Source organism: Trachurus trachurus (genome assembly GCF_905171665.1).
Source record: "Trachurus trachurus genome assembly, chromosome: 12".
NCBI classification, from domain to species: Eukaryota; Metazoa; Chordata; class Actinopteri; order Carangiformes; family Carangidae; genus Trachurus; species Trachurus trachurus.
The window spans coordinates 4764925-4787935 of NC_139908.1; the positions used below are offsets into that span (position 1 = coordinate 4764925).

General features: G+C 43.0%; 1 long non-coding RNA gene across 1 annotated transcript; it reads left to right on the top strand.

The window, feature by feature from the left end:
- The first annotated feature begins 995 nt into the window (after positions 1-995).
- On the top strand, positions 996-15502 carry LOC310994752. Its single transcript, XR_014595799.1, has 3 exons — positions 996-1078; positions 11449-11539; positions 15399-15502. It is a non-coding gene; the product is annotated as an uncharacterized lncRNA (long non-coding RNA).
- The last annotated feature ends 7509 nt before the right edge of the window (positions 15503-23011 follow it).

Here is a 23011-nt window from a genome sequence, read left to right on the forward strand (position 1 = left end):
AACTGATTCCTCATGTGTTTAACACTGTTGTTTAATTGATTTCACTGGTTTATGAAGAAGATGTAGCTATATGAGATTTATATTTTCTTATTTTCATTATGTGTGTTTAATGTTGTTGTTGTTGTTACTAAGAGAATATTAATGATCTGATTCATGTTATTGATGAAGATGATGTGGATCTGTTTGTGAGACGGGGAGTGGGAACTATACTTCCTGTTGTGTTTACTTTGGTTGAAGCAACTTTATTTTATTTTTCCAAACAGTTTGTTACAGTGTCAGTTTGTCTTTACACTGCGTCATAACAACATCCTCTGACCTCTGACCTTCACATCGACTGAAGAGAAACTCCAAAGAAACTCATGTAACCTAATTCCTCAGTTCTTTAACTTGTCAATGTTTTTATTTTTTTCTACCTGTCCATATTTTTGTCTAGATGTTGCATGTTTTTTTTATGCATTTTCTTTTTTATCCCACAGCATTACTATGAGTGAGTGTGACTCACATGCTGACAATGCTTTGTACATTAAATTATATAGCTACAAAAATAAAACTTATTTACCTGAAATACCTGTGTGTATGTTATAATCACCTAGGCAACGGGAAACAGAACATGAACAGTTCCCTCAGGTCAATAATCTCCTCTACATTCAGGTCATCACATCACTGAAACTCTTGATCTTGTCCTGATGTAGGCTAGTGAGCTTCACCTCTCTGCCTCCAGAGTTTCCTTCAGAAGAGCATCATCTAACTATGAGTAAAAATAATAATAATAATAACAATGGATTACATTTATATAGCGCTTTTCTATTGTTACCTGATAGAAAACGATGATTAAGTTGAGTATAGTACTGTAAAAGTACCTCATCTGGTGATACGTAAAGTGATCTTCACCTACTAAACCTGTGATGTACTCAGACCCTACCTGTTTAGGATCGCCTTTTCCGTTTGACTGATTGCACCGTCTAATTTTAACGTCTGACGCAGCGTTGATACTGTTTCTGTACCGTCTGTGGTTGAGTCTGCTCTGACTGCAGTGAAGGACGCTGGACTTGGTGTTTGTCTCTGTCTGAAGGAGTTGGTGAGTTAAACTAAACTCCTACTGAACCTACTAGAGAGTAGTAGTTGATCAGCAGCTGTTGACTTGTTTAACACTGAAGAAACAGTTGGAGAGACTGAGTTATTTTTTTTAGTGAGTAGAGACTTCTGTCTGTCTTTGTCCAAATCCAACTGTGAAACTTTGAACAGAGTTCAACAGGAGCAGGTCCAGGACACAGCTGGATCACAGAAGTTTATCAATGATTATTGGTAATCGGTCAGCTCCAAGGACAGAGTGTTCAGAACTGTGTGTACTGTGAGTTAGATCAGATTCACACTGAGTGTCATATTCTATATTTAGTGCGACTCAGTTTGTTATGGTTACAGGTTGTAATGTCAGAGACCTGTTGAACTGCTGATCTGAGAGCAGCTGTCTTTGTTCTCTTCTCTTGTCTTTGACTCTGCAGAGGGAAACTTCTCTACTCATGTAGTTTGGAGGAAACGTCCTGAAAATGGGCTCAAGTGAATCAACACCAAGATCGAGTAGTAGTAGAGACATTCCTCCTCACTTTGCACTTTCTTTCAAAACACAGTTTTTAAAAGACAAAGACAGGATGAAACATCTTGTAGATGAACTTCAGAAGATCACTGCTGAAGTGACAGAAGCAATGACAGCTTTAATTGCAGGAAGTGTTGTTGCAGGTGCAGGAACTGCAGCAGCAGTAGCAGCTCCGTTCACTGGAGGTGTCAGTTTGGTGTTACTTGGAGTTGCAGCAGCAGGTTCTATTGCTGGAAGTTTGACTGTTGCTGGGTTCACTATTAAAATAGCAATTAAAGAAGATGATTATATAGAGGAAGCAAGACAATTAACAGCAGAGTTCATGAAGATCACTGAACAACTGAACAGGGAACTAAGACGTGTGGAGGATGAAAGTAGAGAACTGAGACGTTCAGGTCCGTCCTCTAGGTTGATGAAACTAGAAAACAGCATCAAGCAGCTGTTAGGCATCACTACAGAGCTCAGAGTCAGTGAAGATTCAGGTGATGTGGGAGCAGCAGCTGCTCAGTGTCTGAAGGTTTATGAAGGATTTGTAGAAATGGAATCAGAACTTCAACCATTATGTGACAGTGGTGGTCCTGTCACTATGCCTCCAATTGATCATGTGCCCTGGCTACTTGGCCAAGGGGATGTCCCTTTGGGTGACTGGCAAGCACGCATAACTCATACCCAGGGGGTGTGGGTTCAATCCCCGCCCGGGCCCTCTTCACCTTGCCACATTCTGGCGTTGTTGGCAGGATTCATGTAGCACTAGGGGTGGGTCCATGGATTCCTAATGTGTGGCAGCCTGCGCGGAAGCACGAGGACATGCTTGTGAAAAGAGGGGGAGAGATGTGACAGTGGTGGTCCTGTCACTGTGCCTCCAAATGATCATGTGCCCTGGCTACTTGGCCAAGGGGATGTCCCTTTGGGTGACTGGCAAGCGCACATGACTCTTTCCCGGGAGGTGTGGGTTCAATCCCCGCCCGGGCCCTCACCACCTTGCCACAATTAGGATGAAGGTGCTGAGAAAAGACCGAACTCTGTTTGGAGGAACATGAGTGTTGATGTTCTGTTGTTCAGTTGATTTATATTATCTGTAAATGAAAACTCATTTTGTAGCATACCCTACCCTCCGAAAGATGGTGGATTCGACTATTTATTTCCATAAACCAATTCCGTAAAACCAATGTGAGAACTGATGAAACACAGAAAATACAACAGTTACATTTATGTTTCCACTCAGCACTTTGTTAAACAATAGCCTACACCGTAGCTTCACCAATCAGGTGAGCAAAAGAGTTAGCATAGCTTAGCCTACTGACACAAATAGTCAAAACAAGTATGACTGTAAGCACTACACACACTAACCTTGTGCCTCCTCGGGGGGTTGCTATTCAGCCTCCGGCGTTTTATTATTAAGTTACCGTTACTGCTTTATTGTCTCATTTTCCTTTGTTTACCTTGAAATTTTACTGTTTTTACCGTTAACTCGTTCCGTGATCAAATTTGTTTTACAGAAGAACCATAGACTGTAAAAAGAATGGACGTAGCACCCGTGACGTCACCCATTGGTTTGGGGGAGTCTGTTTTGTGCCTCTACTACGGGCATTTGAACTGCGCTCCCACGATTTTAGTGGGAGTGTACTTTCCATATTTGGAGAGGTGCTGCGGTTTGCCGGCCGAGAACCCGCCCGCTGAATTAAACTGTTTGTTTAATTGATTGTACTGGTTGTAGTTAGTTCTGTAAAACATTGTTCTGTCAGGAAAATATGCATGTTTAGAAAGAAATGCATAAGTACAGGTAAATTTATATTTTCTTATTTTCATTGTATGTTTAATGTTGTTGTTACAGAGAGAATATCAATGATCTGATTCATGTTATTGATGAAGATGGTGTGGATCTGTTTTTGAGACGGGGAGTGGGAACTATACTTCCTGTTGTAGTGGTTATCTTGTTTTAGGCAACTTTATTTTATTTTTACAAACAGTTTGTTACAAATGTCTTTACACTGCATTATAACAACATCCTCTGACCTCTGACCTTCACATCGACTGAGGAGAAACTCCCAAGAAAAACAACAGCAGGAGAAACCTCAGAGTGAGAGACAGAGACAGAGGACAGATCTCTCCCCCAGGACGGACAGACGGGACATAGATGTTGTGAACAGACAGAAAATGTTGGACACCTCCCACCTTCCTCTACTGCTGCTGCTCCTGAACGTCACTTGTTCTCTGGCGCCACCTGGTGAACAACTATGTAGAGCAGCTGGACATGGTGACAAACACTGAAGTGAAACGACTTCACATCGTCTTCTATTGAAACAACTTTTAAACAGGTTCATGCATCTGAGAAACTTTGCTTCATCAATTCTTTAACTTGTTAATATGAACATTAACTTCTCATAAGTCATTTTTAATACAGCACTTTACTAACGTTTAATGCTAAATTTAACTTTTGTTTTAATCTGAAATGTATAACTGCAGCTGTGTTTATTGCATTTATTGTATTCAGTGTATTTTATTCTATTCTAAAGCCTGATTAGGGACAAAGACTGCAAAGTAGCTAGACGTCTTATATGCATATACTATACATTTTCACATTTTCTGTGGCAATGTTGTATCGTCCCTGTTAAATAAACATTAAAATATATGAAACAATGTTTGTTTTTAGATAGATAGATAGATAGATAGATAGATAGATAGATAGATAGATAGATAGATAGATAGATAGATAGATAGATAGATAGATAGATAGATAGATAGATAGATAGATAGATAGATGAGGACAAATCAATGAATCAATAATGAAAATAATTGATTGCCTTCCAAAGTGAGGGCAGGTCAAAGGTCACTCAGTTGGACATGTTTTGTGTAGACCCCTGAAACATCACTCTGAATGTCTGGACACCTGATGACCTTCTCTGCAGATGTTTTTTTGACTCAACACTGTTCCTTTAAGACGGTAACAGCCAATCAGAGAGAGTGTACCTCTCCCAGGTGTGGTGTTTACCTGCTGCCTGCGTCTCTGTCTTACTGTAACTGTGATGAGCTGAACGACGAGTTGGTGAGTTAAAATAAACTTCTACTAAACCTACAACTAGAAACAAAAATGTTGACTCATTTAAAACTGATTTATCAGCAGAAATCTACAGCAGCTTCAGTTCACACCGTGTGTTCAGTGAAAAAGGAGGAGATTGAAAGTGAAAGTAAGAGATGGAGTAACGTTTTTTTTTTTTTTTTTTTTAAATCAAACTGTAAAATGCTTTGACCAGAGTTAAACAGGAGCAGGTCCAGGCCAACCAGCAGTAAACTAAATCAGCTCCAAGGTCAGACTAGATTCTACAATAATCTTTGTCTTCTTTGCTCAGATCGTCAAATGTAGTTTGGTTCCTTTGTTCTCTGTGATGACATCACTGATGGCATCGGTCCATGTCTGTATACGGCTCCTTGTTTCTGTCCCAAGAGTCACTGCTGTTTGTTGTTGTTGCTTTAATTCTTAATTCTGTATGTGTGTGTGTGTGTGTGTGTGTGTCATTGATAAAGGTGGTTGCCTTGAACATCAGCAGAACCTTCATCTGACCTTGAAGATGGAAAGACAACCAAGAAGAAGACGATTGAGCAGAGAGCTTCCTCCTCATCTGTCCGAGTTAATGAACACACTGATTAAATGTGAAAATGAATTGATCAGTCAGTTTGACAGCAGTGAGGATGAGATGAGGAGGATTGTTGGAGAGTTGAAGGAGATCGTTGATGAGGTGAGAGAGATGCATGAGGTCACAGATATGGTCAGAACAGCAGGAGCTGTTACTGCAGGAGTTGGACTGGCTGGGATCCTTATTACTACATTTACTGGAGGACCGAGTTTGTTAGCAGCAGCAGCCGTAGCAGCTGGACCAGCAGCAGCTGTAGTAGCAGTAAGACCAGCAATAGCAGCCAGACGAGCAGTAAGACCTGCAATAGCAGCATTAGGAGCAGCTGGACCAGCAGTAGCAACCAGACGAGGAGCTGGACCAGCTGTAGAAGCTGGACCAGCAGCTGGACCAGCAGCTGGACCAGCAGTAGCAGCTGGACCAGCAGCTGGACCAGCAGCTGGACCAGCAGTAGCAACCAGACGAGGAGCTGGACCAGCCGTAGCAGCTGGACCAGCAGCTGGACCAGCAGCTGGACCAGCAGTAGCAGCTGGACCAGCAGCTGGACCAGCAGCTGGACCAGCAGTAGCAGCTGGACCAGCAGCTGGACCAGCAGCTGGACCAGCTGTAGCAACTGGAGCAGCAGCAGCAGCAATAGTAGCACTAGCAGCTGGAGGTGCAGCTGTTGTTGGTGCAAATGTAAGAAAAATAAAGGTAGAGAATCAAAGTTTAGGGAGAGTAGAAGAGCTGGGAAAACGCTTCCTGGACATCGTTGAACTAATGAAGAAAACCTTGGAGGAGATAAAGACGACGTGTGAAGAGTTGGAGGAACAATCATCTGAAGTTCAGGCTGAAGAAACTCTGAGGAACATGGAGGAGTTCACTGACGTCCTGAGACGAGTCTCTGAACTGAGAACAGAGAGTGAAGGACTTTTGGAGATCATCACAGCAGCGATAACATCAGTCGGTGGTCTGTTGGGGCTCCTTGTTTCTGTCTTCAGAGTCACTGCAACTCCTGAGCAGGATGCAGAGTTCAGAGCCTCCATCATCCAGTCAGCTGATCAGAGTCAGAGAGTCACTGATGAACTGGAGAAGATGAAGAACAAGGTCAAAGACTTCAAGGGACAGTAAAGAGTCAGAGACTGGTCTGGAGCTCCATCTGTAAAACCTCTGATGTCAGAGAAAAACACCTGAACATGATGTCATCAGTGATGTCATCAGTGATGTCATCAGTGATGTCATCAGGGTCCTTCCTCCTCCTGAAGCCTCCATATGTTTCCTCCCTAAAGAACTGACAACGTTTCTTCAGTGTACTGAGTTTGTTTATTGATAAGAACCAATCACAGAGTGAGAACTAATGAGCAGGTGACGGGACGTTTAATAGTTACAGCAGCAGAGGGAAAAACTACAATATAAAAAAGAGGCTGTACAGTTTTATACAAATAACTTAAAGCTATATAAGGCCCCATTCACATGGAGCGCCTGAAAACGCATGCAAAACGCCAGCTGGAGCGTTTTGCATGCGTTTTTCAAAGCGCTTCTGAGCTCGCGTCTATGGTCGCGTCTGCCGTTACTAAGCAACCAAAAGAACCTGTCACATTTTTACGTGTGCTTCTGTCATTTAACCAGGAATTGAGTAAACACAGAGCTGATCAGATTTCAAGCACCGTGAATCCCTCTCAGCAGCTTCACTGCTCGATCTGTCTGTCAGTTTGAACGGAGGACTCACCGCCGTGTGGAGAGGAGGGAGGCAGGCGAGACGTAAACTCCCTACCTTGTGTCTAATAAAAGTTAAAAATGCGGTTAAATGTACTGGTATCACACTGCTGCTACGGCAGCTATGGAGTGGGAGGGGGAGAGGGAGCTGCTGAAAGCAGCAAGCACTGAGAGCCGGGCTGCTTGTTGCTGCTGGTGAAGCAACTCCGTGCAGCTGATTCTGATCACATGACACGCGGTGCGCGTGCAGCATTCGAAAAAGTTGAGATATTTTCATCTCGGTGCGCCTCGGACACGCACGGAAAAAAGGCGCGTCGGTGTCGCTTCGGATTTTGCGCACGCAAGGCGCGCGGTTACATTGAAAACAATGGAAACGCTTGCGCAAAAGACGCTCCATGTGAATGGGCCCTAACACTATACATAGTGTTGCTTGTTAAAAAGGCTGAACATGTTGCAGTGTGGATGGTGTGTCTAAGAATAAATGTGCAGTTGATATTACAATTGTTCTCCATTGGTCCCTTTGGCATTGTGTGAGCGCTGCAAGTCAAAATGTTTAGATCTTTTGTCACTATGCAGAAGACCATTGAAATATCCCTCAGTCACTGTGAAACTCTTTTGGTCCCCCTACCAATGGAAGTGTTGTTAAAATGACAATGTTTTATTTTGTTAAAGTCGTTTGTTGTTGTCTGCATCACGTCTTTTATAATACTATGTTGTTCTGACACTGTACTGTTTTTATGTTTTGGGACTCCGGATGGAAACTAGCATTGATGCTACAATCCGGCACATTTACTTGTTTTTATATGTCCATTAATGTGCATTGTCCCACCCAAATAAACCAATAAAGTAAAGTAAAGTCTTAGCCCAGTCGTTCACTAACAGTGGTAACTGTACTAGTTTTTGTTTTGTTTTTGTCCAGCAACCAGAATACAGTTGTGTATAAAAGTGGGAAAAAAAGATTTTACTGTAAGAGTAGCCTCCAAGGTTTGACATCACACCTTGCACTCATACTGCCAAGGAAATTGTAACATTTTTATTCACACACATAAAGTAACTTTCCATACATCAGAGTAAAAAGAAAAATTATATGTAGTCTACAGTGCTGTAAATAAAGCTAGAGTTTCACAACAAACACTTCTTCATTGGCCACTGTCCACGCTCTCCTGGCCATTCAGATATGGTATTCAAAGTATTATGTTTGAATCATTTTGACAATTGAACAGACTATCGTGCATGTGATGAAACGGCGCTGACATGTTTTGGAGATAACAACCATTAGACTGAGAATCAACAAGAGCTTTTCACTTGGACATTGTGCTAACTGCGGGCTACCTGTACTTACATCATCTGTAAAGATGCACTGAGTCATTTGCAATGTGATGAAATGAATGAGAAATTCTATTCTGTTGCCAAGTGATTTGGGGGTTTGTCCATGTCGTTTTGAGAATGTAACTTCTGTTTCAAGAAATGAGCCAAATCAATAGGCTAGAGGTTTTTCCAGGTGTGTACTTGTTCCAGATGATCACCTGAGCTCAACACTGTTCCTTTAAGACGGTAACAGCCAATCAGTGAGAGTGTACCTGCCGTTCACCTGCTGTCTGTGTCTCTGTCTGAACTGTGACGAGCTGAACGACGAGTTGGTGAGTTAAACTGAACTCCTACTGAACTAGAAACGTGTTGATCAGCAGCTGTTGACTTGTTTTAAAACTGATTTATTGGCAGAAATCTACAGCAGCTTCAGTTCACACCGTGCTCAGTGAAAACGGAGGAGAGTGAAAATGAAAGTAAGAGTTGGAGTGACGCATTTTTTTCCCACGGTGATCTGCTTTTACAAACATAACAAATGTTATTGCACCTTGATACAGAAACCCAGTGACGAGAAGACAATGTGTGTTTTTTATCAGAGCTTGTATTGCTACTGATTTACTGAATCAATTCAATTCCGATTCACAAGGTCCCGATTCAATCTTATTTCATATTGATCCATTTAAAGATATTTCAATTTTACTACAATTTTCTGCTCGGTTATGAAAAAGGTTTTCACAGAACTAAGAAAGATGAAACTCTCTAACCTGGTGTAATTATCAAAGATATCAATGTTTACATAAAGAATTGGCTCAAACGCAGATCTAACAAAGGAAACAAGAAATGGCATATATTAAAAGATGGATCAAAGGATTTTATGAATCGATATCAGATCTTTTAAATGAAGGTCGATATGAATTGAAAAATCGATTTTTCTGTGGGTTCTTTCAGAGTTTTATTCTTCATCCAGATGTTACGTAATGAATAAACTATAAATTAAGTGTGTGTGTGTGTGTGTGTGTGTGTGTGTGTGTGTGTGTGTGTGTGTGTGTGTGTGTGTGTGTGTGTGTGTGTGTGTGTCATTGATACAGGTGTTGACCTATACATGTGGCATCAGCAGGACCTTCATCTGAGCCTGAAGATGGAAACAGAACCAAAAAGACGCCTGAACAGAGATCTGCCTCCTGATCTGTCTGAGTTAATGGACAAACTAATTAAATATTCAAATGAATTCATCAGTCTGTTTGACAGCAGAGAGGGGACAATGAGGTGGATTGTCAGAGAGTTACGGAAGATCGCTGATAAGGTGAGAGAGATACAGAAGGAAACAGATACAGTCAGAACAGCAGGAGCTGTTGCTGCAGCACTTGGACTTGGAGTTGGACTCATTTTTGCTCCGTTTACTGGAGGAGTGCGTTTATTATCAGCAGCAGCAGCAGGTGGAGTTGCAGCTGTTGTTGGTGCAAATGTAACAAAAGTGATCATAGAGAATCGTGCAGAGAAAATAGAAAACCTGGGAAAAGACTTCATGAACATCGTTGAACCAATGAAGGAAACCCTGGAGGAGATAAAGACGACGTGTGAAAAGTTGGAGGAACAATCACAGAAACATCAGGTTGAAGAAACTCTGAGGAACATGGAGGAGTTCACTGACGTCCTGAGACGAGTCTCTGAACTGAGAACAGAGAGTCAAGGAGTTTTGGAGATCGTCACAACAAAGAGTTCTGTAAATGACGGTCTGTTGAGCCGCCTTGTTTCTGTCCTCAGATTCACTCTGACTTCTGAGAGGTGTGCAAAGTTAAGAGCCTCCATCATCCAGTCAGCTGATCAGTGTGAGAAAGTCACTGATGAACTGGAGAAGATGAAGAACAAGGTCAAAGACTTCACAGGACAGTAAAGAGTCAGAGTCTCTGAAGAGATGTCTGATCTTCAGCTTCAGTTTGTTTTTAGATAAGAACCAATCACAGAGATGATAGATGAGTTATTACACTAATGTTAAGACCCACAGTGGGCTCAAATTCATTTTTCTTTTCTGTACAGCTTTCAGATTGCCTTTTCCCTTTGACTGACACGTGTAATGGTAAATTTGAATATTCCTTCACTTGAGACGTCCCTACACCCTGCCCCCCCCCCCCCCCCCCAAGATATCAGATCTCCTTTTGTTTGTTACCCATTTGTGTATTTTAACCCAGACCTCTTAATCCTGCAGGATGCCCCAGGTGAGAAATACCCCCCCCCCAATACCTACAACAGAGTGTTGGGGTCGACCCCCGCAGCAGACAGAGGGGTGTAGAACACACCTTAGGGAGCGTTCCTTAGGTATAAATGTTAGGTCTCCCCATTTCTCTTTGTCTTTTCTTTATCATCACCGCTCGGGTTAGAACTGACCTTTCTTTGCAAGGACATAAAAACATGTCGGCCGGCGAAGTCTCTATTTCATTATTCACCAACAGCAGACAGCTAAAAATTTCCACAACACACATCTAATTTTAGCGTCCGGTGCAGCTTACGTTGAAACTCTACTGCTCTGTTTCTGTACCGTCTGTGGTTGAGTCCCTCCCCAGGCACTGAAGGACGTTGGACTTGGTGTTTGTCTCTGTCTGAAGGAGTTGGTGAGTTAAACTAAACTCCTACTGAACCTACTAGAAAGTAGTTGTTGATCAGCAGCTGTTGACTTGTTTTAAAACTGAAGGAGCAGCAGGACATGTGAAAGTGAAAGTAAAAGTTGGAGGGACTGAGTTATTTTTAGAGAGCAGAGATTTCTGTCTGTCTTTGTCCAAATCCAACTGTGAAACTTTGAACAGAGTTAAACAGGAGCAGGTCCAAGCCACAGCTGGATGAGAGAAGTTTATCAATGATTGGTAATCGATCAGCTCCAAGGTCAGTGTGTGTGTGTGTGTGTGTGTGTGTGTGTGTGTGTGTGTGTGTGTGTGTGTGTGTGTGTGTGTGTGTGTGTGTGTGTGTGTGTGTGTGTGTGTACTGTGAGAGAGATCAGATTCACACTGAGTGTCATATTGTTCTATATTTAGTGCAACAGTTGTTATGCTTTCAGGTTGTTATGTCAGTGACTGATTACAACTTTGATTGAACCAGACTCTGTTTGTGTCTCACCAGAGGTCAGAGGTCATGTGACACACAAATATGTGGTCACATTTTTTTGAAATATGTCCAACAGAGTCCTCTGGTCTCATCATGAATGTTTATGATGTTTAATATTCACAGAGTTCGTCCGTCAAACTGTGAACCTGAAGCTCAGGAACCTGATGAGAGCGACTGTGAGGACAGAGAGCTCAGAGCTGCTGCAGACACACAGGTGAGAAGAAACACATCATCATGAAGAACAACAGTCACACACCTGTTGAACTGCTGATCTGAGAGCAGCTGTCTCTGTTCTCTTCTCTTGTCTTTGACTCTGCAGAGGGAAACTTCTCTACTCACGTAGTTTGGAGGAAACGTCCTGAAAATGGACTCGACTGGACCAAGACGAAGACGGAGTATAGACCTTCCTCCTCACTTTGGAGAGTCATTCAGAACAAAGTTTATACAAAACAAAGACACGATGAAACGTTGTGTAGATGAGCTTCAGAGGATCACTGCCAAGGTGAAGAAAGTAAAGAGAGGTTTCATTGCAGGAAGTGTTGTCGCAGGTGTAGGATCAGCTGCAGCAGCTGCAGCAGCAGCAGCAGCTCCGTTCACTGGAGGTCTCAGTTTGGTGATATGTGGAGCTGCAGCAGCAGGTTCTGTTGCTGGAGGTTTGACTGTTGCTGGGTTCGCTGTTAAAATAGCAATTAAAGAAGATTATTATATAAAGAGAGTAAAACTATTAATAGAAGAGTTTGTGATGATCACTGAAGAACTGAACTGGGAACTGAGACTTGTGGAGGCTAAAAGTAGAGAACTGAGACGATCAGGTCCGTCCTCTAGGTTGACAAGATTAGAAGAAAGCCTGAAGCAGCTGTTTGACGTCACTGCAGAGCTCAGAGCACCTGAAGCTTTAGATGAGGTGGAAGCAGCAGCTGCTCAGTGTCTGATGGTTTATTATGGATTTGTAGAAGTTGAATCACAACTTTTAGCCATGGAGATGTAGCCTGACTCTCGCCAGACCCTTGTAGTTCCGCAAAGCTACGCTGAGCTCCACACAAGGGTCTGGGACTGCTCCATAGGCGATTCATTTCAGAAGGCGGGGCCTTGTAAAAAAAAATATTGTATGTGATTGGATAAACCACTTGTCCGTTATCTTGAATGACGTGCTACTTCAGCCACTCACATCGTAATCAACCGTTCTCTGTTCATCTTTCAAAGAATTAATATTCGATAGATTCGACAAAACAGTTGAAATAGCAGAATCAATGCCAACGCACGACTCCTCACTGCGAGCCGCCATTGTTGTTTGACTCAAACAGTCGCTTCAGCGCTACGTCACACCTCAGAAAGTCCCGCCCGGCGATCCTGATTGGTTCATTATTTTTTGCTCCAGGGAAGAAGTTTGCATTGGCCTCGAGTCCAGACCCTTGTGTGAAGCTGAGCGTAGCGCCTCTGGTGGAGCTTTGCGGAACTACAAGGGTCTGGCGAGAGCCAGGCTAATGGAGATGATGACGCTGAGAAAAGACTGAACTCTGTTTGGAGGAACATGAGTGTTGATGTTCTGTTGTTCAGATGATTCATATTTTCTATAAATGAAAACTCATTTTACTGATTTAATAGTTTCATTGATTGAACTGAATGTAATTGTTTTTTGGCGCTGGTTCTTCATGTTTTAACTGAATCCTGGAGGTTTTTTAATTGTTTTTTTTTTCTGGTTGTAGTTAGTTCTGTAAAACATTGTTCTGTCAGGAAAATCTGCACTGTTTAGTAAAAAATCCAGAAGTACAGAGGTAGATGTATATTTTCTTATTTTCTTATTTTCATTATGTGTATTTAAGGTTGTTAGAATATCAATGATCTGATTCATGTTATTGATGAAGATGATGTGGATCCGTTTTTGAGATGGGGAGTGGGAATTATACTTCCTGTTGTAGTTTTTACTTTGGTTGAGGCAACTTTATTTTATTTTTATGGGACACAGATGTTGTGAACAGACATATAAATGTTGGACACCTCCCACCTTCCTCTCCTCCTGCTGCTCCTGAACGTCACTTGTTCTCTGGCTCCACCTGGTGAACAACTATGTAGAGCAGCTGGACATGGTGACAAACACTGAAGTGAAATGACTTCATATCGTCCTTCTATTGAAACAACTTTTAAACAGGTTCATGCATCTGAGAAACTTTGCTTCATCAATTCTTTAACCTGTCAACATGAACATTAACTTCTCACAAGTCATTGTCAATACAGCACTTTGTTTAATGCTAAGTTTAACTTGTGTTTTAATCTGAAATGTACAACTGCAGCTGTGTTTATTGGTACCTATTATTCACTGTATTTGTATCATTGCATTTATTGTATTCAGTATATTTTTATTCTATTCTAAAGCCTGATTAGGGACACAGACTGCAAAGTAGCTGTAGCTAGACGTCTTATATGCATATACTATACATTTTCACATTTTCTGTGGCAATGTTGTATCGTCCCTGTTAAATAGACATTAAAATATATAAAATAAATGTTTGTTTCTTTTCCCCTGTCCGTAATTTTGTCTATGTTGCAAGTATTTTATACAAAGTTGTTTTGTTTTTTTTAATTTTTTTAGAGTACACTGCCTGAAATCTTTCTCCAGCCTTATTTCAGTAAAGTTCAAACTGAATCAGTCCTGAAATCTTTCTCCAGATTTATTTTTTTTAAGGCGATGGCACAGGGTTGGACAGACTGGTCCAACTATCTGGTGTGGAGACCCAATATGACCTGGACAAATGAGAATATTCACAGGCCCACTGCCTATCATTGACCATGATCAGTAATCATTAACTTAATAAAACCTATACGTGTAGTTTCTCTGTCCAGGTTTTCTCTCAGAAACATTAGCAGCTGTAACTCTGTTAACAACATCTGTCGCATACGGAGGAAAACACAGGAACATCATAAAGTCCTGGACGGACAACAAACAGATTTTGAGCTCTGATGTTTTATATTTTTTTTATAAAAGATTAAGATTTTAAATTGTGACCTCAGAGGCTCCTCCTGATACAACCAGTGACTCCTCTCTGCTCGTCCTCCTCCTCAGGATCACAGAGCGACCTGGAGAAAACTCAACAGGTGAGATCTTTTAAATCTGAAGATTGATCTTTTAAGAACAAAGACATGAGTTATTTCTGTAGAAGACTTTCTTCCTACGTGTCGTTGTTTCTGTCAGAGACGTCATGGCAGAAACTCAGACTCAGACTCGAACATTTCTGTAAAGTTTTATAGGATAACTAGAGAATGCATCTCCTGAAGGAAATACGGGTGAATGCTGAAAGCTGAATGAGCTGAATAAATTGTTGAAACAATGCTGAATCAAGTGAAGAAACTGACTTGAAGCAATCTTGAAAAGATGAAACAATATCTGAAGAGTAAAAGTAGAACATGTAGGACAGAGGCTATGAAATGGTTGTAAATTAGAATAAATCAGAATTGTTGAAGAGCAGTAGGCTATGTAGAAATGACAGAATTTAAACTGTGAGCTTCTCAGTGCGCGTCAGTCACGTCTCTCCCTGACCCTCGTTGACTCCATGTACCTATCTCTGAAACACAAACACACACACCTGTCTTTTTCTCACACAAATGCGCACACACCCATGCGTGCGTGTATGAATGCGCGGATTGCGCGCGCGCACACACACACACAGGTGACTACAGCTCCTCAATATCAGTTTGATTACTGTGGTGTATTTTATTGTGTAAATGTCACCGGAGGTCAGAGGTCACATCCTTGAGTCTCTGTCATTTAAAGTCGACTGATCTCCTGATGGAAAATGAAAATAAAGTTTGAATCCAAACTTTGGCCCCATTTGTCACAGCTCTGATGTTTCTGATCATTGTTGTATTTACCAGCAGTGATGGTGGTTCAGCCTGAACAGAAACCTGAAGCACAGGAAGCTGACCAGAGCGACTGTGATGACAGTGAGCTCAGAGCTGCTGCAGACACACAGGTGAGAAGAAACACATCATCATGAAGAACAACAGTCACACACCTGTTGAACTGCTGATCTGAGAGCAGCTGTCTCTGTTCTCTTCTCTTGTCTTTGACTCTGCAGAGGGAAACTTCTCTACTCACGTAGTTTGGAGGAAACGTCCTGAAAATGGGCTCAAGTGAATCAACACGAAGACGGAGTAGTTTAGACATTCCTCCGTGCTTTGCACTCAGAGAGCAGTTTTTACAAAACAAAGACAGGATGAAATATCTTGTAGATGAGCTTCAGAAGATCGCTGCCAAGGTGAAGAAAGTAAAGAGAGGTGTAATTGCAGGAAGTGTTGTTGCAGGTGTAGGAACTGCAGCAGCAGTAGCAGCTCCATTCACTGGAGGCCTCAGTATGGTCATAATTGGAGCTGCAGCAGCAGGTTCTCTTGCTGGAAGTCTGACTGCTGCTGGGTTCGCTGTTAAAAAAGCAATTAAAGGAGATGATTATATAAAGAAAGCAAGACAATTAACAGAAGATTTCATGATGATCACTGAAGAACTGAACAGGGAACTGAGACGATCAGGTCTGTCCTCAACATTGGAGAGATTAGAAAACAGCATCAAGCAGCTGTTTGTCATCACTGCAGAGCTCAGAGCACCAAGAGATCCTGATGAGGTGAAAACAGCAGCTGATCAGTGTCTGAAGGTTTATGAAGGATTTGAAAAAATATAATCACAACTTCCACCATGAAGATGAAGACGCTGAGAAAAGACTGAACTCTGTTTGGAGGAACATGAGTGTTGATGTTCTGTTGTTCAGCTGATTCATATTTTCTATAAATGAAAACTAATTTTACTGATTTAATAGTTTCATTGATAGAACTGAATAGAATTGTTTTTTGGCGCTGGTTCTTCATGTTTTAACTGAATCCTGCAGGTTTTTTAGTTGATTTTTTTTTCTGGTTGTGGTTGGTTCTGTAAAACATTATTCTGTCAGGAAAATCTGCATCTGTTTAGTAAAAAATCCAGAAGTACAGAGGTAGATGTATATTTTCTTATTTTCATTATGTGTATTTAAGGTTGTTAGAATATCAATGATCTGATTGATGTTATTGATGAAGATGATGTGGATCCGTTTTTGAGACGGGGAGTGGGAACTATACTTCCTGTTGTGGTGTTTACTTTGGTTGAGGCAACTTTATTTTATTTTTACGGGACAGATGTTGTGAACAGACATGAAAATGTTGGACACCTCCCACCTTCCTCTCCTCCTGCTGCTCCTGAACGTCACTTGTTCTCTGGCTCCACCTGGTGAACAACTATGTAGAGCAGCTGGACATGGTGACAAACACTGAAGTGAAACGACTTCTGAAACAGGTTCATGCATTTAAGAAACTTTGCTTCATGTCATTCTTCAATTCTTTAACTTGTCAATGTTTTTTCTACCTGTCCATGTTTTTGTCTAGATGATGCTATGTTGTACTTTTTATGCATTTTTTTTTATCCCACAGCATTACCATGAGTGTGACGCACATGCAATTAATGCTTTGCACAATAAATTATATACAAAAACAAAACATCATTTACCTATTGTTAGATCCCCGGTATTAGACTCCTGTAAAGAAAAGCCTATACTAGACCAGCTCTCCGTTTAAAGGGTAATGTCTTAAGTTCTAATGGTCATGGACCAGAGTAGAATTTCTAAAGAATGTTTAAGCTGGTGATGAGGGAACTCGCCTAGCTTCTAACTGCCTTCGTCCTGACGTCTGTCCCGCTTCCCCAAGCTACTAGTCCTGATAGAGCAGCCCCCCACCCAGAAGTAGTAACCCGGCACGCCTGTTAACGGCAGCTTCCCTCTTTGATCCGTGCACTTGTTATTGGCTAGGTTTAATTTAATGGTTTGGAAAAACAACCCTAGGGACCTGTTTAACTTTTAAAGTGGACACAATACTAGATTAACCTCTGAGAGTTTTACAGATGTCGTGCACACTATGGCTTAACTTCTTATGGTCATGAACAGCAATATAGTGATAATTGAATTAAAAAACCTCTGACACAAAAGATGAGGATAACAGTTCTCTTGTCTTTTAGGTTGTAAATTTATTTGCAGGAATTTAGCAGGGGCAAAGCAGCATCAGAGCATAAACATAAAAATCAAAGAAAATAATTAAAATCAAATTCTCACCCTATTAATCAACCCTACCTCTGATGGATAGTTGCCTGATTCGAATTTCTAGAATATAAGGACGCAGGTTTCGGCCGGCTTCGAATTTCCTGAACCCCTTCTGCTGGGGATGATGATCGTGGGCCTAAGCCCCTGGGAGCGGACCAGCAGAGAGTGTGGAGATCATCCGAGTCCAAATTGCTGTGCGCAGTCTTCTTGTTCGATGGCAATCTTCTGTAGCCGCACCAGTCTTCGGAGTCTTCGCAGGAGTAGGGTCTGAGGAGCTCGCTCTCGCACCCAGTCCCGACGCACACTCCTTTTACTCCGTCCTGATGACCTTTTTATATGTTTGGACCGCCGACACCCTTCCTTGGTGTCATGGAATAATTTCTCCACCACTCTGCACCGGTTCCGTGCCCAAATTTGGTCAACGCGCACTTCTCTATTTCTCTAAATTTCCCCAATTAGCTGACCCTATGGCCATCTCACCTCGACCTGTCCTGGCATGTCCCGGGACAGGCCACAGGTTCCCCATTTTGGTGACCTTTGTCCTGCCCACCCCATTCTACTTCTTCTTTCCGATAGATTACAGCAACTATTCCATCAGCTCGGGTTTCATCATATCATGTAATACTTTCCCTGAGTCACATACAGTAATTACCTCTAAAAATAGTAAAGACATCAAAAATAATAAAAGCATCATAAAACAGAAAACCATCATAAAATAATAAAAAGCATCATTAATAGCAAATACCACAGTATACATCAAAAGGCCTAGCCCGGGACCCTCAACTCTCCTTGACACCCCCTCCTTGAGGTCCCGTGCTGCCTCCATCAGCCTGTTCCTTAGCACTTAACAAAACGCTCTTGAAGGTGTATAATACTTTGAAATGGCAATCTCACAGGATACTTTTCTTTACTTTGCTTTCCAACAGATCAATGATAATTGATTACCCTGTTTTTTTTTTTTTTTTGTTTTTTTTTTTATCACTTTTAGCAAAACATTTGAAAATGATTTTCACAAACCCATACCTTAAAGAGTACAACATTTTTTAAACCGGCTAAATCTGCCGGATGTGGTTTTTACTTCTCTTTTTAACTTCTTCATCAAAACCACTTTTGAAAATAATTTCTCTTTTGCCAACAATAACATACCCATAAAACAAAAATAAATCACCCATAGGATATTCTTCACTTCTGCTTTTTTAACTTCCTCATCAAAACCACTTGCCAAGTCTATTTTTTGCAAGAACACACTTCAACGTTTTATAACTATAATTTTTCAAACCTTTCTTAATACTTTTAGCAAAAAAACACACCTCTACTTTTTAGCAGAAACACACTTCCAAATCTATAACTAAAATTTTTTTTCTTGAGCTTTCTTAATACTTCCAGCAAAAAACCACACACTGAGTTTATAACTATAATTTTTTAAGCTTTCTTAATACTTTCAGCAAAAAACCACACACTGAGTTTATAACTATAATTTTTTAAGCTTTCTTAATACTTTCAGCAAAAAACCACACACTGAGTTTACTTTTAGCAAAAACACACTTCAAAGTCTATAATCACTCAAGTTCTCTAATACTTTAGCAAAAACACACTTCAAAGAGTACAATATCTTGAGCCAACATTACTCTTTCTCCATGGCGGCCGGGCTTGGGATCTTTTAATCCTCCTTGGTTCCCCCTTCTTCCGATCCGCTCTTTTTCTCTTCTGGACAAGGATCAGACTCACCCTTAGGTGAGGCTTCACGCCTCCTCCGCCTTCTATCCCGATGATCATCTCTGCTGATCGCTCTTCTCTCCTGGACGAGGGCCGGAATCATCCTGAGGCGAGGCTGGCTCCTGGCTTCCTTGTCTTCTCTCTCCCTGGCAACGCCTCTCAACTCTGCCGAACTTCCGTCCGTCTCCTGGTGGACCAGCACGATGTCCTTTTCTCCAAACGAACCTCTCCCAAGCTGCTGAAGGCCCGAACCCCCTTCCTTAGTAGTAAGAAGAAGCTGTGGCTGACCTCCATCTGCAGCCTGGCTGGAAGGGGTACCGTCTCCTGACGTCTCGTTGACTGCTGCGACAGGGATCTGCTGACCTCCACTGACTCCATATTCATTCACTTTTTCCTTATAACATATTGCCTATATAAGCTTATGCAAAGCAGCTGCGCAGGCCTTTTATTTTCTGACTGGCCTTTAAATTCCTCCATCTCTCTCTCTCCTGGCCGGAACACTCATCAATTCTCTGGAAGTCTCTTGTTGGGCTTCCCTTTAATTCTGTTGGTCTAGGAAGCTTCTGGCTGGTTCTTGAATAGCCAGGTGAAAAGGCTGCTCTGAAATGCTCCAGCAGCACTTTCCAAATCCATGGTAGAGTGCGATCGAGCCACTCCTCATGTTGACCATACCGCCTCCCTCTGCGGTCTGTGTGGTCACGGCCGCCACTTCCTCATGCGGCTCCACTCCTCAGTCTCCTCCAAAACTACTGCCGAGACTCTTGTCACCAATTCTCCCTCTTTCTCACTTGAGGGCGTCCGTGTGTGTTGTTTTGGACTGACAAATTTTCTCACTTGCCATTCTTCCGCTCGCCCAACTGCAATCAGATTTCCACATCTTTGCAACACACTGCACTCGCTGCTGCAATCTCTCTCCATCCCACTGACATGTACTGTACATTCATTGAGACCTAATTCAATCCTTCTCAGATCCCACTGAGTGATTATCATCAATCTGGGTAACACCCCAACTCTGCACTTCTCTGCAGATATACGCATCCATCACCTTCACTGGTTTAGGATGCAGGCCTCTGACTCCTCTTCGTTGACCTTTAATCTTAACTGGTTTCAACCAGCCTGGGCCCTCCCAGCAAATTGTTAGTGTAGTGGGTTCGAAACACACCACACACCTGTTGTTGACACTTCTCCATTCCAACATCTCTGTGTCTTCAGACAAAAATCCTCTTTTTGCGTAGTCCAGTTTTTTCAGAGCTCTTCCTGCCCAGAGCCCATTTGTGCTTCTTCTCATGACAACCACCCCATACACAGTGGCCAATCTGGCAAAGGGTGGCAAGCCTGGTGTGCAATTGGCCATAATTGACTCCTAGTTACTTCTAGTTAGGAATTGGTTTCAGCTGCTCCACATCTTGGATTCCTTCTTTTCTCCCTGTCACGCCCATGGGTCCAGCCACGTCCATGCACACCAAACCCCAGGGAATTTTGCTTTTTATGGTGAGTCCATCCACCCTCTGTCCTCTCCGCCCTGCGTTGTATCGACCACACACATCACAGTCCTTGAGAATTTGGCGAATCCGGTGTTTAGGAATCCAGAGCTGCTGTTTCTCCAACTCCTTGCGTGTGGGATCAGTGCCAACATGGCCCAGCGCTTCATGTACGGCCTGCACTACCTCCATCACGCACTCCTCTGGGACCGCCCTTCCCTTGGGTGTCTTGTCCCACTTCCCGATCCCGACTAAGACAACTTTCCTCATCTGGACGAAACGATCCACTTCCTCATTTCCTTTCCAGTGAGCCCCCTGTCTGGTATGTGCTTTCTGATGCACCACGTCCAGGTCCATATTTAATCGCAGCTCAGCGATTTTCTTCCACAGATTTTGATGTGCCACTATTCTTCCTTTAGCACCCTCAAAACCATTCTCCTCCCAAATAGACAAATCCTCTGTGAGTGCCTGAGCACAATAAAAGCCGTCAGTTATCACTTTTGCTTTCTTTATTTTCCTTTTTTCCAGTTCCAGCAGTACTTCTGGGACAGCCGTCACTTCACCATTTGTGCACTTCCTGGCACTTTTCCTTTTTGTCCAAATTGTTCTTTGTTATTTCTCATGAGTATGAACCCCAAAATGCTGTTTCATCAAGGCCTTTCTTTGAGCCATCTGTGTACAGGCTCCATTCACATGCAGCTGGTTGCGTCACATCCTCTTTCGCAACTTCCTTGCTCACTGGCTGCACTGACCCAATTTCCAAATCGTCATCTAATAGTATGTCTCCCCATCTCCTATTTGTAGCCTTGGTGCTGCACCTTTAGGTGTCCTGCTGTGTTGAGGCTCCTGCGGGTCATGGACACCTCAGCCCCTGAGTCGACCAGGAAAGGAACTCCATCCACATTGGTGTAGATATCGTCACCCCCACCCAGTAAGCATGCTCAAGGGTGACCCGCGCCTCTTGCGTTGTTACTTCTCAACTCCCCCTTCTCTGTAGATCTGACGGTTCTCTAATTCGTCAGCCCACCACTCGATCCATTTTCCCACTTCTTTCTTTGACTTGGGGGGTGCAGGGCATTCCCGCACTACTGCAATTTGTTGTTCACACATCTGCGTTGCCACATATCTTCCATGACTCGTGCAACTCTGATCCACTTTCCGGCTCACAGCCTCACGTGATTTGTCTACTTCGAATTTGATTCCTGCTCCTTGCGGGATGACTAGATAGCTGAGCCCGCCACTTGGCCCAGCTATATCCAGCTCCTCATATTCATGCTCCTCGGGTTGTGGAGCGTCTCCTGGCTCCACCTCGACATAAATCGGATCATTTATGCCTCTGTTGTTGGCTCCATTCCATGTAGCCATCCTGTTGTCTTACGTCGTCTCGGGCTGTCTGCCCCTCAAAGCCTCTCTTCGTCCGCTGAGCAGGGATGAGAGCAGACTGTTGTGGCTGCTCTGCAGCGTCACTCGGGCTCCGGTCACTGAGCTTCCGTCGGCTGCTGATTCTTCCTTTTGCGACCCTTTCTCTCGGTGTCACACTAGGCCAAGGCTCCAGCAGTTTTTGTGCTGAATCACCTCCAGTGGTTGCGGGCTTTTTCTTCTCCTTTGCCCACACTCACTCAGTTGCAGATGGTTTCCTTTTCCTGTCTGCTGGTGCTGGCAGGGGATTTCTCTTCTTCCTCTCCCCCTGCCCGAGTCCTCGTCTCCAGAGGCTGACAGGCCGACTTCCCTTCCTTGCCGGTCCTCGTCTCCAGAGGCTGACAGGCCGAATTTCCTTCCTTGCCGGTCCTCGTCTCCAGAGGCTGACAGGCCGACTTTCCTTCCTTGCCGGTCCTCGTCTCCAGAGGCTGACAGGCCGACTTTCCTTCCTTGCCGGTCCTCGTCTCCAGAGGCTGCAGGGCGCTTCCCTGCTGTCAGAACTCTCACCGCCGGGTCGTCTCTCACGAACAGTGTCCTTCCAGGTACACTGTGGTTCTTCCTCCTAGGCTCGACAATTCCTTTTATCGAGCCCCACGTTGGGCGCCACGTGTTAGATCCCCGGTATTAGACTCCTGTAAAGAAAAGCCTATACTAGACCAGCTCTCCGTTTAAAGGGTAATGTCTTAAGTTCTAATGGTCATGGACCAGAGTAGAATTTCTAAAGAATGTTTAAGCTGGTGATGAGGGAACTCGCCTAGCTTCTAACTGCCTTCGTCCTGACGTCTGTCCCGCTTCCCCAAGCTACTAGTCCTGATAGAGCAGCCCCCCACCCAGAAGTAGTAACCCGGCACGCCTGTTAACGGCAGCTTCCCTCTTTGATCCGTGCACTTGTTATTGGCTAGGTTTAATTTAATGGTTTGGAAAAACAACCCTAGGGACCTGTTTAACTTTTAAAGTGGA